The 14,391-nt window shown below is 38.9% G+C and overlaps 1 protein-coding gene across 35 annotated transcripts in view; it reads left to right on the top strand.

The window, feature by feature from the left end:
* The window catches only part of NRXN3 (neurexin 3), a 1,697,203-nt gene that overhangs the window by 1,389,721 nt on the left and 293,091 nt on the right, over nucleotides 1-14,391 (top strand). The window lies entirely within an intron of this gene.

The following is a 14,391-nucleotide window of genomic DNA, read 5'->3' as shown; positions in this document are numbered from 1 at the left end:
GAATCAAAATACCAAAACACCAACTGTAAGACCAGAGAAGGATAAGGAAGTAACATCTATTGGGTGCCTGCTATGTTCCAGGCAATGACAGAGCTACTTGACAGAAAAAGTTTAATGTCTTCCTCATTGTAGCTACATGTGGTGTTCAGGTATGATTACTGCATGTTACAGTGGGAAGTAGCCCAATATTCTTGAAAGAGTATGGGTCCTCACTATCTCTGTGAATTTGAGTAGTTACTTAAACCCTCTGAACTTTGTTTTATTTCTGTAAAGGAATTTAACAAAGTGGCTAATAGGGTGTGTAGGGATGAAGGGACTTTTAAGTTTGCTGAAATAAACTGGAAATAGATTAGCAGGAGAAAAGGTGTACAAATTTATTAACATGCAAATGTGCACAGGATCCACACAAAATGCAAGACTCAAAGAAAGGCCAGATAGTTGAAGGTTAAATACCCTTTTCATAGGGGAGAGGGAAATGGGGGACATTGCCAATTTTAGAGAAAGAGTAAATCATTTTTAGAGGAGATGAGTGGCCTGGAAGAACAGATGATAGCCTGGGACAAAGTTCCTCTGCACTATGGGGCAGGTGATGACAAGTTATCGGAAAGTGAGGGACAGAACTGCACTTCAAACAAAGGTTGTTTTATTATACAGATAAAGTCTCTCAGGTAATGGCCCTTAGAAGAATAATGGGAAGAACAGGTGAAAAGTCTGTCCGGGTGTGTTTTGGGTGCCCTGGAGGTAGAGACTTCTTCTTATCTCTCCTGCATCAGAGTTAATCTTCTCTGGTTAGTGTAGATTTCAGGGAGTGGTCAAAGACCATTGCATTCCTTCTGGATAAACTTTCTTCTGGTGAGAGAACTTCAGAGAGAGCCCCTCCCTACACTTAGGAAAGGAATGTGGGGGGTGGGGAAAGCTGTGCAGGAGAAAGTCAAAGAAAGACCTTGGTTCTGAGGCCTTCCAACCTTCTTTGTTCAAAGCAATCAGTATGCCAAAGTACCATATTTTTGGGTATCATTTTCTGAGCCTCAACAATTGTCATGAAGATTGAGTATGATTGTAACATAAAGGGCTAACATTTTTACTTGACTTACATGAGCTGATCAGTATTGAGAGCTCCTCTTACAAGAAATGGACCAGAGAGGGATGGAGGGGGAAGAGAAGAAAGGGAAGGGAAGGGACAAAAAGAAAGAAAATAAAGAATTGAGGTTCAGGAAGGTTGAATAATTTAATTCGCCCAAAGGCTCACAGCTGCTAGGATATTCAGCCAAAAATTACACCCAGGTCTGATTTCAAAGACACTAAAACCACTCTTTACTTATAGTTACTTAGTGCACCCCATCTCATCCCACCCAATGCCACCTAACTCCCACCTCTATTGTGAGATAACTACATGCACACACGCATTTGGTAAGTGGGATGCTGGTGTGCCTATTTTACTGACATTTGAGAGTTAGCATATACAGGTGGCACAGATGGTATCTACACAGAAGGAGGAAGGTGGTGCTGACACCTCTGGGTCTTACACTTGGGTTTAGAACATAGCTGGTCACTAAAGCCACAGGGTAGTGGCAGAACATTGGGATACATTTTTAAAGACTCAATTAGTATCCCCTCACTGAGTCCCCATCTTATTCATTGGTTAGTCACCTAGATTGAACTGTCAAAAATGTTCTAAGTCTCCTTGTGTTCTCTTTATCTTTGTTTTTACAATCACAACACAATAACAGGAGATACTTGTTAATGAATGGGCAGGAACTCTCCACTGAGATGTAAACATGTTATACTGGGAATTCTGCTGCAGGGTTAATTTATGATGATGGAGTCATCTACATCATAGCTGAAAGCAAGGCTTTGGGGAAGTGACACCCAGGAAAGGTCAGTTGTAATGCGCATTATCTATATTTTAATGTAAAATACCAATTTTGCTGGGAAAAGGGTGGTTGGGAAAGAGGTTTGATCCAAAAGGTTGGAAGTTGGGAAAATAATTCAAAAAGGAAACTCCAAATAAACAACAGAGATGGCTGGTCAGTTAGCCAAAGGACAGCGGAGGATTCCTGAAGGTCTGCATGTGGTGAGCACAAACTTGGTAGGGAAAAGGCAGGAAACCAGCCGGGGAGAAGGTACTAGAATTCACAAGGAAGACTCGTAAAATGGAAACTATGGTTGCTGAAACACATTGTCTACTCTATTAATTTTCTGCCAAACATTTCATGTGCTTTTAGTTCTTCATTGAGCATGAAATACTTCAAATACTCAGACCTATTTCCTTCTTATAGGAATAGCTAGGCATTTCCTCTCACAGTTCAAGCTGAGACTGAAGATAAGTAGAATCTCCACAGTTATTTGTTTACTTTGGTCCAGACTATAGTCAGGTTAAAAGCCATCTGGGGAAATAGCCAGTAGCCAACGCTTATTAGTGTACTACTTGGGTAGGTGGGAGGACACAAGAGCTGTCAAACAGCAGCCATCCTAACTAGAAAGTGACAAAAGCCGGAAGCAGCGTCTCTTCTGTGGCAGTCACAGAGGGTACCTTGATACTCAGCCCCCAACGTGAGATTGCCTCTTAGGAGAATTCTAGAGGTTAAGCTAGGCTTGAGGCATTATAGAGAACAGGTTTACAGCACTGCATTTATACTTTATTGGTAACTAAGAAAGTAAAATATATTCCTAGCCTCCCAGTATTAGTTGTAAGACGTACTTTTAAACTGTTAATTTTTATGAGCAACACAGTGGTATGCCCAGCCCTTCCTCCTCCTTCAGGGAGTTCATTTGATGTAGTTTGGGTGGTCTGCTTGATTCCCATGCATGTGGAATAGCTATGACATCATCAAATTAAGTGTACACTATGTGCTAACAAATATCGGGGTGTCAAGAGTGAAACATTCAGGTCCTATTGGCAGTTCTAATAGGTGAATCTCATCTCATTGTTTTATGTGTTCAGTGAAGTAAATCTTCAGTAAGTCTGGAGTAGCTGGGGAAGCCTTCACCAAGAGGTGAGGTCTGAGCTGGGCCTTGAGCATTGCTGAGATCTGAATGGATGGAAAAGAGAAGAGAGGTCGTTCCAGTCAAAAGCAAGATGTGCTCAAAAAATAGCAAGGAAAAACATCACCTGGATGAGATAGCATTTGGGGAACGGTAAGACTATAGTATGGTTGGTTTTATTGAACAGGCACAATGTCAGGAATCCAACTGGCTACTTTATATACACTACTTGGTGTTTAATCCTGCAAAATAACCCTAATAACAAGTAGCATTTGCTGAGAGTGTATCTGGGTAGCAGGCAATGTATGAGATGCCGGGAATACAGAGAAGGATGATTTGGTGTTTGCCCTCGAGACCTCAGAATGTAAGTCTTGGATATAGTAACAAAATAAGTTTATTCTAGTATAATAGGAATATATACATTTTACCAAGGAAGCATAGAGAGCAGAACCATTTGCTTTGCCTGCTAGATTTCAAAATGACTTCTCCGAGATGGTGAGCTCTGAGCTAGGTGGTGAAGGATGTGTAGGAGTTTGTCAGATAAGGAGATGAAACAGGCATTCCAGGGAAAGGGAATAGCAAGTTCAGAGACTTGGTATAGTCCTAAATGTTTGTCTCCAATTCAGCTAGTGCTATTTCATTGTTGCTGGAGATAACACACACTTGAATTCCGTTACGTGTTTTCACCTTGCCAACTTGCTTTGTTTGCAGACCATAATTTCTGAGTTTATCTCTACAGCAGGTTTTCAGCCAAATTGCTCTACTAAAATAACCCTAGAAATCTATCACCTCTATTTTCTGCTGCTCTCACTGGCTGCTTGTGTCCTTACTTTTCAGCCAACCTCAATGGAGACTGGAAAGAGAAATACAAATTGCCCCAGAAAGAGAACGCAGGCCCCTCTCTTCAGCAATAGGGTGTGAGTGGATGGGGACCATTATCACATTATCTACCACAGACACCGTTTTAATCCGCAGTGCCAAGGAGGAGAGGACAATGGTTGGCCTTCACAGAACATCATTAGGAGAGTGGGCCATTGTGCAGCATCTGTTGTTAATGTCAATACCTAAGAACATGTCCAGACTCTTCCATTCTTTAGCATATTCATTCTCTGAGTGGTATTTTATGTGTATTATTCTCTGAGAGGTAAGCACAGACAAGTATAATTCCATTTTTATGTAAGGGAAAGCTGAGTAAAGAAGATGCTTAAAGAATAGGTGGATAGAAAAATGAAATGACTTCAGCTCATAAGCATTTTGAGTATCTATTATGTTTTAGTCATTATGGTAGAAACATGGCAAATGGATATGAACAAAAAACATATAATTCCATGCCTCTGTTCAGATTGTTGTCTGCCCCTGAGATTCCTCTTTTTCCCACTTCCCTTGACTAACTCAACTAGCCCTGCTTTTTGTTTGCCTGTTTGTTCTATTTATTTTCTGGAGGACAGGGTCTCACTCTGTCACCCAGGCTAGAGTGTAGTGATGCCATCACAACCGACTACAGCCTCAACCTCCTGGGTTCAAGTGATCCTCCTGCCTCAGCCTCCCAAGTAGCTGGGACTACAGGCATGCACCATCACACCTGGGTAATTAAAAAAATTATTTTGTGTGTAAAGATGAGGTCTCATTATGTTTCCTAGGCTGGTCTCAAACTTCTGGGCTCAAGCAATCCTCCTGGCTTGGCCTCCTAAAGTTCTGGCATTATAGGCACCAGCCACTTCACCCAGTCAACTAGCCGTGTCTTTTGGTCCAACCCAATTTGCACCTTTGCATAACAAAGGCAATTAAAGACCACTTCTTCCCTCCTGCCCCCTGCAAAATCCTAATAGTTCTCAAACAAATTGGTTCATAGAACTCATTATATATGAAAACCCATCAACATCCACACAATTAGCAAACTTAACCCTCTGCAGGGTTGGCATCGAGTTGGACCTTAAGATATATACAAGGCTAGTTGGCTAGGCTTGGCTTGACTCTACCTTAGCTCTCTCTATAAATGCAATGATTACTCTATTATATTGGTTTCCAAAGAATTCTGTCCCACATTCTGTTCTACTTATTACCTTCTTTGCTTGACTGTGATAGATTGAGGCCATCTTTCTGTCTGTCCCTGTATTAATACATTCAGGCTGCTGTAGCACGATACCTTAGCATGAGCAAAGGAAGGTAAAGACTACCTCCTCCCCTTGCACCCTGCAAAAACCTAGTAGTTCTCAAACTCATTGGTTCATAGAACTCATTATATATGAAAATCCATCAACATCCACGTAATTAGCAAACTTAACACACTTGAAAATGCTGCCTTTCAAGTCAGTATTCATATTAGGCAGACTTTGGAGATGTTGTAGATTCTGCTTCATACCACCACAATAACATGATTATTGCCATAGAGTGAGTCACACAAATTTTTTCGTTTCCCAGTGCATATAAAAGTTATGTTGACATTCTACTGTAGTCTATTAAATGTGCAATAGCATTATATCTAAAAGTAATGTACAAACCTTAATTATAAATATTTATTGCTAAAATAATGCTAACAATTATCAGAGACTTCAGAGTCATAACCTTTTTGGCTGATGGAGGGTCTTGTCTTGATGTTGACAGCTACTGACACGGTGGCAGTTGCTGGAGGTTGGGGTGGCTGTGGAAATTTCATAAAATAAGACAATAATAAAGTTTGCTGCATCAACTGACTCTTCCTTTCATGAAAGTTTTCTCTGTAGCATGTAATGCTGTTTGATAGCATTTTCTAAATTTATTTCAAAATTGGAGTCCATCCTCTCAAACCCGGCTGCTCCCTTATCAACTAAGTTTATGAAATATTCTACATCCTTTGTTGTCATTTCAACAGTGTTCATAAAAAGTGTTTATCAAAAGTAGATTCCATTTTAAGAAGCCACTTTTCCTCATCCATAAGCAGAAACTCCTCATCCATTCAAGTTTTCTCATGAGATTGCAGCAATTCCATCATATCTTCAGGCTCTACTTCTAGTTACCTTGTTCTTTCCATCACATCTGCAATTTCTTCCCCCACTGAAGCCTTGAACCCCCAAAACTCATCCATGAGGGTTGGAATCAACTTCTTTCAAAGTCTTAGTAATGTTGATATCTTGACCTCCCATGAATCACTGATGTTCTTCATGGCATCTAGAATGGTGAATCCTTTCTAGGAGAATATTTCAATGTACTTTGTCCAGATCCATTAGAGGAGTCAGTGTCTATGGCACCTATAGCCTTATGAAAATATTTCTTGAATACTAAGACAGGAAAGTCAAAATTATTCCTTGATCCATGAACTGCAGAATGGATGCTATGTTATCAGACATGAAAGCAATCATAATCTTCCTGTATATCTCTTTCAGAGCTCTTGGGTAATTAGGTACATTGTCAATGATCAGTAAAATTTTGATAGGGTTTTCTTTTCTGTCTCTGTTTTTTTGTTTTTGTTTCTGTTTTTTTTTTTTTTTTTCTGAGCAGTAGGTCTCAACAGTAGGCTTAAATAAACCATGATGTAAACCGATGTGTTGTCATCCAGACTTTATTGTTCCTTTGATAGACAGGCAGAGTAAATTTATCACAATTCTTAAGGGAGCCCTAGGATTTTGGAAATGGCAAATGAGCATTGACTTCAACTTAATTACCAACTGCAGTAGCCTAAAACAAGAGAGTCAGCCCAAGATTACACCTTCGTCCAGTAGAATATTGTTTTGTCTGCATTGAAAATCTAGTGCAGCCATCTTTATCAATGATCTTAGCTAGAACTTCTGAATAGCTTGCTGCAACTTCTCCATTAGCATGTGCTACTTCACCTTGCACTTTTACGTATGGAGGTGACTTCTTTCCTTAAACCTCATGAACTAACTTCTTCTAGCTTACTACTTTTTTTTTCCTACAGCTTCCTCACTCTTCTCAGCCTTCATAGACTTAGAGAGAGCTAGGGCCTTGTTCTGGATTAGGCTTTGGCTTAAGGAAAGATTGAGGCTGGTTAGATCTTCTGTCCAGACCACTAAAACTTTCTCATGTCAGCAATCAGGCTGTTTTGCTTTCTTATTATCATTTGAGTCTTCACTAGAGTAGGACTTTTACTTTTCTTTAAGAACTTTTTCTTTGCATTCACAACTTGGCTCCGTGCTTGGCTTAGCTTTTAGTCTATCCTGGCTTTTGATATGTCTTCCTCACTAAACTTACTCATTTCTAGCTTTTCATTTAAAGCGAGAGATATGAGACTCTTCCTTTCCCTGAATACTTACAGGCCATTGTAGGGTTATTATTGACCTACATTCAATATTGTTGTGTCTCAGGGAATAGGGAGACCCAAGGAAAGGGAAAGAGATTAGGGAGTAACTGGTCAGTGGAGCAGTCAGAAAACACACATTTATCAATCCAGTTTGCCATCTTATGTGGGCAAGGTATGTGGCACCCCAAAACAGTTATAATAGTAACCTCAAAGATCACTGATCACAGATCATCGTAACAGATATAATAATAATGAAAACATTTGTTTTCATTAATATTGTGAGAATTACCCAGATGTAACACAGAGATGTGAGAATTACCCAGATAATTCTCACATCTGTGTGAGAATTACCCAGATGTGACACAGAGATGTGAAGTGAGTCCACGCTGTTGAAAAAAATAGTGTGGATAGATTTAGATTTGCCTAACTTAAGGTTGCTACAAACTTTCAATTTGTAAAAAGCATAATATCTACAAAGTGCAATAAAGAAAAGTGGAATAAAATGATGTTTGCTTGTAGTTTTAAAGCTTTGTATGAAAACAGTAGTTGGATAAATTGTTACTCTAAGCCTCTTTTGTAGTCAGAGGGCTATTGTATGTACTTGAAAAAAGTGTACATGCTAGGGACTTCCAGGGCAGCTTACATCCCTGAGGATGGGGCTAAAAAGAACACAGTCCCCTGCTTTGTGGGACCTAAAGCTTGTACAATTTGTGTGTGTGTGTGTGTGTGTGTGTAACGTCTTGAGTAAAAAGAACTCAAAATATAAAAATGACTTCATTTAAGATGAAAAAAGATAATGAAAAGTTACAGATTTTAAGAAGTTGGTAAATATCACCAAAATGCATAAATTAACATACTATTTGCAACTAAGTGCTTGATATGCTTCTATAACACATTTTTCTATAAAATTAATAATGTTCGCTATGAATCCCTTTCATGTGAAAATTCTGTAATATTCCCTTCTATAGATAGGATAGAAAGGTAATTCAGTCTTTCCTCTGGCCTGGTTCGCCAAACTTTCTAAAAAATTATGGATAGTTTTTAGAGTTTATATTGGTAAATTGAAGTGAATTTTTAAAAAAATGTTATAACTTCCAGCAAACCTCTATCAAGGTAGAAATTCTAGTCCTGGGTGACCAGAGGACCCCTAGGTAAGACAGCACTGGGGGTGGGAGGAGCATTTCTGGAAGCCATTTTGACACCTGGACAGTAGCAATAACTTAATTCTACAAGGACAAGATTGTAAGCTTTTTTTTTTTTTTTTTTTTTGAGATGGAGTCTCTCTCTGTTGCCCAGGCTGGAGTGCAATGGCACAATCTCGGCTCTCTGTAACCTCCGCCTCTTGGGTTGAAGCCATTCCCCTCCCTCAGCCTCCCAAGTAGCTAGTACTACAGGCATGCACCTCCACGCCTGGGATTACAAGCATGCGCCACCAGGCCTGGCTAATTTTTTTGTATTTTTAGTAGAGACAGGGTTTCACCATGTTGGCCAGGCTGGTCTTGAACCCCTGACCTCAAGTGATCCGCCTGCCTCACCCTCCCAAAGTGCTGGGATTACAGGCATGAGCCACCACACCTGGCCAGATTGTTAGCTACTGAAAGATACCCCACCAAAGAACTTAATGTGTTCCATCTCAGCACCCTGGCCCTGTGTTGTCAAGCTGCTCCTCTCCTCCATCACACTGTGCACTGTATGGTGCCTCTTTATGAACCAGACGCTGCTTGTGCAACAGAGGCTGATCCCACGGCGGAGACTGTATTTGTCTTCTCTTTATTTTACTGAAAGTCTTTGCCACCATCCGGCTGGTAATTGCTCCACACCACTTCTGAATCGATTGCCTTTAGAGTTGTTGAGCTTTTATTACTACTACTCGTTGGGGAGAGAAGAGAGAAAGAAGCGGGTTGGCCTGGACTCTGCAAGAGACGGATGTTGTCAAATTGTCTTTCTCCAGCTGTTGAATACAACTCATAATGCTATTCAATAAAACCAGAAAGAAAATGAGAGTGCAAGGGAAAGAAGAGATGTCAGAAAGAGAGAACAAGAGAACATACGAGTCTGCCTTCTCTTGGAATAGACAGCAAAGCCATATTGTGATGTTGACTATATCCTGCAATAATGGTGAAGAAATGTAGCAAGAGGTAAAAGACAGAGCTATTTAAATATGTCTGTGGGCAATTGCACAAATCTACCACTTTTGTAGGTATACTGATGTTTCCTCATTCCTGGAGCTGAGAAAAAGGGTCTATGTTTTGCTTTATTTTATTTCTTTCATTTAGTTTGGTAGGCTATGTAATTTGATTCAAGTGTGATAGAATTCCTCCTTAGTTATACATATTACTGTTATTTTGCTAGTAAGTGGCTTTGTATCCAGTCAGCACACTCTTATGAACTGTTTACATCTGCCATTGATTGATCTAGTTGCATTTCCTCATGGTTTCATGAAAAGGTAGCAGTTGGCAGGGCCATTCACTGGAGAAAGAGACTTGCATAATTAGATTTAGTGAAGAACACCCTCATTCCAATTGGAATCTGTCTTTAAGAAAAGAAAAGAAAGAAAGCTCCAGGTTAAGGAGCTTTGAAAGACTGAATACTGATGTAACTTTTGTTCATACTAATTACTCACAACCCAGATAATACTTCATTTAATGATTTTATCCCATTTGTTATCCCCTATAACATTCATCTGCATAAATTGGTTTCTTGTCAACCTTTCAGAAAGGGTTTAATGACAGTTCATGGTGTTTACTTATTTTCCAAAAGTAGTCTAAGCGAGTCATTATAAATTGAACTTTCAAGTTAAATTTGTCTGAAACATATGTACGTATCATATAAATTTCAGATTTTACACAGGGTTCTCCTTTACTAAGCAGGTGGAATATACCCCCCATTTCAGAATGCCTGTATAAATTACTTGCCTGGGGTAAAACACCAAATCAGAGTTGGACATAAAACCCAGGTGTTCTTATTCTCATTCCACTATTCTAATAACCAGATCCAATGCTATAATACAGCAAATTATAGGCCCTATTTTCCGAGTAGGATGCATGTGAATGTCATTTGTCACTTAAATGCATGAATAATGTCTTCCCTTGTGGTCGCTCTACTGCTTCCAGCCTGTCATGTCAAGCAGCATTGCCTTTATTATTGAAATGAAGAGGATACTTAGACCATTGATCTCAATGGCATTTGGCACCACAAGAACTACCAGTCTGTTGTATCATATAAAATGATACTGCCTGGTATACAAATCAGCCAGTGTATCAGAAAAATGCTGGCATCAGATAGAATGTCCAAATTGCTATCGCTCTGCCAGTTTTACACCTACATCGCTATTCGTTCCTGTCCAATTACCAATGATAAAGGTACTTTGAAGTCCCACTGATTTCCATGTAAATATCATACAAATTTGGATTTGCTTTAACATTATAATTCCATCAGCTTAGAAGTTAAAATTTAGAAAAGCTGTAGTGCATTAGTTTAAGTCACTTCAAAACTTACCTTGCTTAGTTTTCAGATAGACTTCCATCCTATACTTCTAGGACTGTACAAATAAAATGAATTAAAAGACATTTCTTGATGGGTTTAATGTTCTCTACGAATTATTTTGACAGACAATCAAAATCTATTCTGAGTTCGTCTTTTCTCCTTCCGTTTCAATTCTTCATAAAACGTGGAAAAAACTTTGGAGACTGAATAAGATCTATGGTAATCCACAATAGATGAGGCCCTGAACACAACATAGGGAAAACATGTAACCTACCCCAAAAAGCTCAACTTACTGTAAACTCTTGAGGAGTAATTAGGGACTTCAGCAGAGTCTCTCTGAAAAAGCCAACTCATTGTAAAACCCTTTTAGTTTTTACATGAATGTTAATTCTTTGAAAGTAGATGAAAGACTTCCTTTAATGCTAAATTCTTCTCCATAGAGAATAATATTAGATTGAGGATCTAGTATATTATTCCCATTTCATGAATAGGAAACGGAGAAGTAGAGAACTTTAGGGACCATAAATGTGACCCAAGTGCTGTGTGTCAAAGCTAATATACTTAACTCAAGCCTATTCCAGTGGGTTCTCACCCTTCACTTGTCCCCTAAGGCCTGGCAGCTTATTTCAGGAGGGACACCCATTGTTGGTGTAAAGAGCAAGATCTTTTATGGGTATCAGTTTTAAGGGGCTTATGAGAATAATCAATATGCTATGGAAGTAATGAAGATATTTAACATCCTGAAAATTCTAGTCTAAGCTTTGAGGATGTGACCATAAAATTGACAGGGATTAACTTTAATATTTGACTAGTTAACGGGAGGATTTTTTCCGTTACGGTGCACTGTGTCAAAATTTGGTCTCGTTAAATAAATTCCTATTCTATCAGCAATGAGCTTCCCACAAATAATGTTAAAAAAAAAAAAAAAAGAAAAAAACAGAGAAAGCACGATAAACTTTTTTTCCTGTTTCTCTTCTTCTAACCACAGGGTGCACTATGGCAGTTGCAGGGCTTGGTAATTGAATTCAGTTCTGTAACCTGAATACATTTCTACTGTAAATGGATCTCCCTCCTCTACCAGAGAAAGAAAATGGCCTCAAATGATTCTGACTGGGACACAGCAGCCACCTCTCTTGTAAATAGCTGGGTCTTATTGACTTATCTTGGTAGGGAGCCAAAACTGCTGCCCAGATGAGTCCAAGCAGCAGCCAGAAGAGACCCAGCTACTTATGGGGTCTCTGTCTTTGTGAAATAAGTATTAAGAGGGTCCATCTTAAAGAAGGAAGAGAAGTATGGTCAGGTGAGTCAGGCAATGATGCTTAGTGAAGTACAACCTCAGAGTTATGGTTTTTAATAATATGCAAAGTTACGTGTATAAAGGTATTGATATGTTTTATAATACAGCATGCCCAGAATCTCAAAAAGAAAAAAAAAAAAAAAAACAAGATGTTCCTAGGTTCTAAGTATTTTTCTTTGCATAGTGGTTTGGGGGTGAGTCAAGGTGTGCTGACCTTTAAGAGAGTTGGGAATAAAAGAGGGCATTGAGAGAAAGTGGTTTGGGTCACAGACACCATCCCTCAAATAGCTGACAATGAAGGTCTATAACAATAATTGGCATTATCTCAATTTGCCAGGTATCTTTAGTAGAATGTGCTTTATCTAATACCCAAGGTAGGGTTTCAACAATGTTGAGAATCTATTTATGAAAAGGCCAATATGATAATGTTAGCTAAGTGCTAAATATAATAAAAAGTAGTCATGACCACCATTCTAGACAAGCCTCATTGTCCCACACACTTTATCTGGACCTGTGGTTTCTGGATGGTTAAGTTGCTTGTGCTCACAAAGACAAATTGTGCATTCTTGGAATACACTCTTGGAGGTCTGAGAGTTTTCTGTGAGTGGTGCTGAATGTGTGTATTTCATCTCAATGACAATCTCAAAAAATTATAATGCAAGCATATTCTGAATGATCTTGTTGACCACCTAATAACCAGGTACTTTTATAGAATTTTAATGCCTGTGTTGAGTTGTGTTCATGGGGAACAAACCTGTCATACTTTATTTGGTAAGGACTATTGAGAAAAGAGCAGAGCCAGGTTGAGAACATAAGGAATGCATTTGTGTCAAGGAAAAAATACAATGATGCCAGAGTCTGATTTTAAAAACAAAGCTATCTCACAATTTCAACCTCCCAACACCCTCCTCACCTCTCTCCTTGACCACTGAGTAGTACCACTACTCAGTTAGTACTGAAAAAACAGGGAGGGAGAATAAAATCACAGCAAGCTTAATTAGATATGAGCATCATGACCTTAGGAGAACCTGGGCCAGAGAGGTTAGGAGTATTAATGTTTACTATGGAACTGGTAATTTCATTTAAACCAAGCGGCATCAGCTATCACATTAAATTAATATTATTGAAATTTTACAGCATTTATATTTATTTGTATTTAATTTATAAATGGGTGTTGGTTGTGTAAGCGCTGTAAGTATAAATGGATTGTAGCTAGTTTTATGTTTGTGTGTATATATATATGTGTGTGTGTATACACACACATATATATACACACACACATATATACACACACGTATATATACACACACATATATATACACACACACATATATATATATGTAATGCTAACAAAATAATTTGAATGATTGCCAGGGGTCCCCAAGAATGAGCTTTTTCTTTTAAAATTGGCCTGTACTTTATTGAGAAGTCTTGCCACTGGTAGAGGAGCTATTCAGTGCCTATTGAGTCAAAATTTGGCATTAATATAAATGGGGAGGTTTTCCCTTGCCATGTTTGGTGCCTGCTAGGTTGTGGTCATTTGCTCTAATTTCAATAGGGTGGTGGAAATTACCAATAGGAAGAAAAAGACAGCTTTGTTGACACCTATTTGGTTGAATTTTACAAAATGGAAGGATGATTAATACCTCAAAGGCAATCTGGTAGATTCTTTGATGGAAAGAGATGTCTATGTACAGGGAATAAAGCTAAGTACATTGACTGTTCTTAGGTTAATGGAAAAGAATGAGGCTAGTGTAGGAGCCAGCCAATTATGTTTCCTCCATAATTAGAGTCTTATAAAAATATCAGCGTGAATTACTTGCTAAATACAAATTACAATCTTCAATGTTTTTTAAGAAAAATAATTCAATTTAGAGCAAGAATGAAGGAAATACAGGCACCCAAGAACAGGCACACAATACAATCACTTCAACCAAAGCTTCGCATGGATTATTTTCCCCCACTTCAGCTTCAAGTTTATTCTAATCTTTTTCTGGGGGGCAGGAGACAGTCGGAGAGGAATGCATCTGTATGTCCCAGCTGTGTGGCTTCTGAGCCTGACACCCCTGTGCTCTAACAAGACCCGGGGAAGAAATCTTTAGCAGGCTCTTACCCTTATCAGAACAAAGCTATTTAGTTGCCATCTTAACTCCAGGTATTAACTCTGTGGAGCAAATTTCCTATTTCGTGTAAGATGTGAGCCGAAAGCTCTCCTTGCTGTACTTCTTCTACCTCTGGGATAAAGCCAAACAGAGAAGAAACTCAAGGACTGTAGAATCTTTCCTTGCTTTTAGTTTTCCTTTGAGGAACCTACCTCCCAACTCCCTCCTCACCTCTCTCCTTGACCACTGAGTAGTACCACTACTCAGTTAGTACTGAATTTTCT

Source organism: Nomascus leucogenys, chromosome 22a, assembly GCF_006542625.1.
Source record: "Nomascus leucogenys isolate Asia chromosome 22a, Asia_NLE_v1, whole genome shotgun sequence".
Taxonomy (NCBI): domain Eukaryota; kingdom Metazoa; phylum Chordata; class Mammalia; order Primates; family Hylobatidae; genus Nomascus; species Nomascus leucogenys.
Note: the sequence above shows the minus strand (reverse complement) of the source record. Positions and strands in the feature narration are given on the sequence as shown.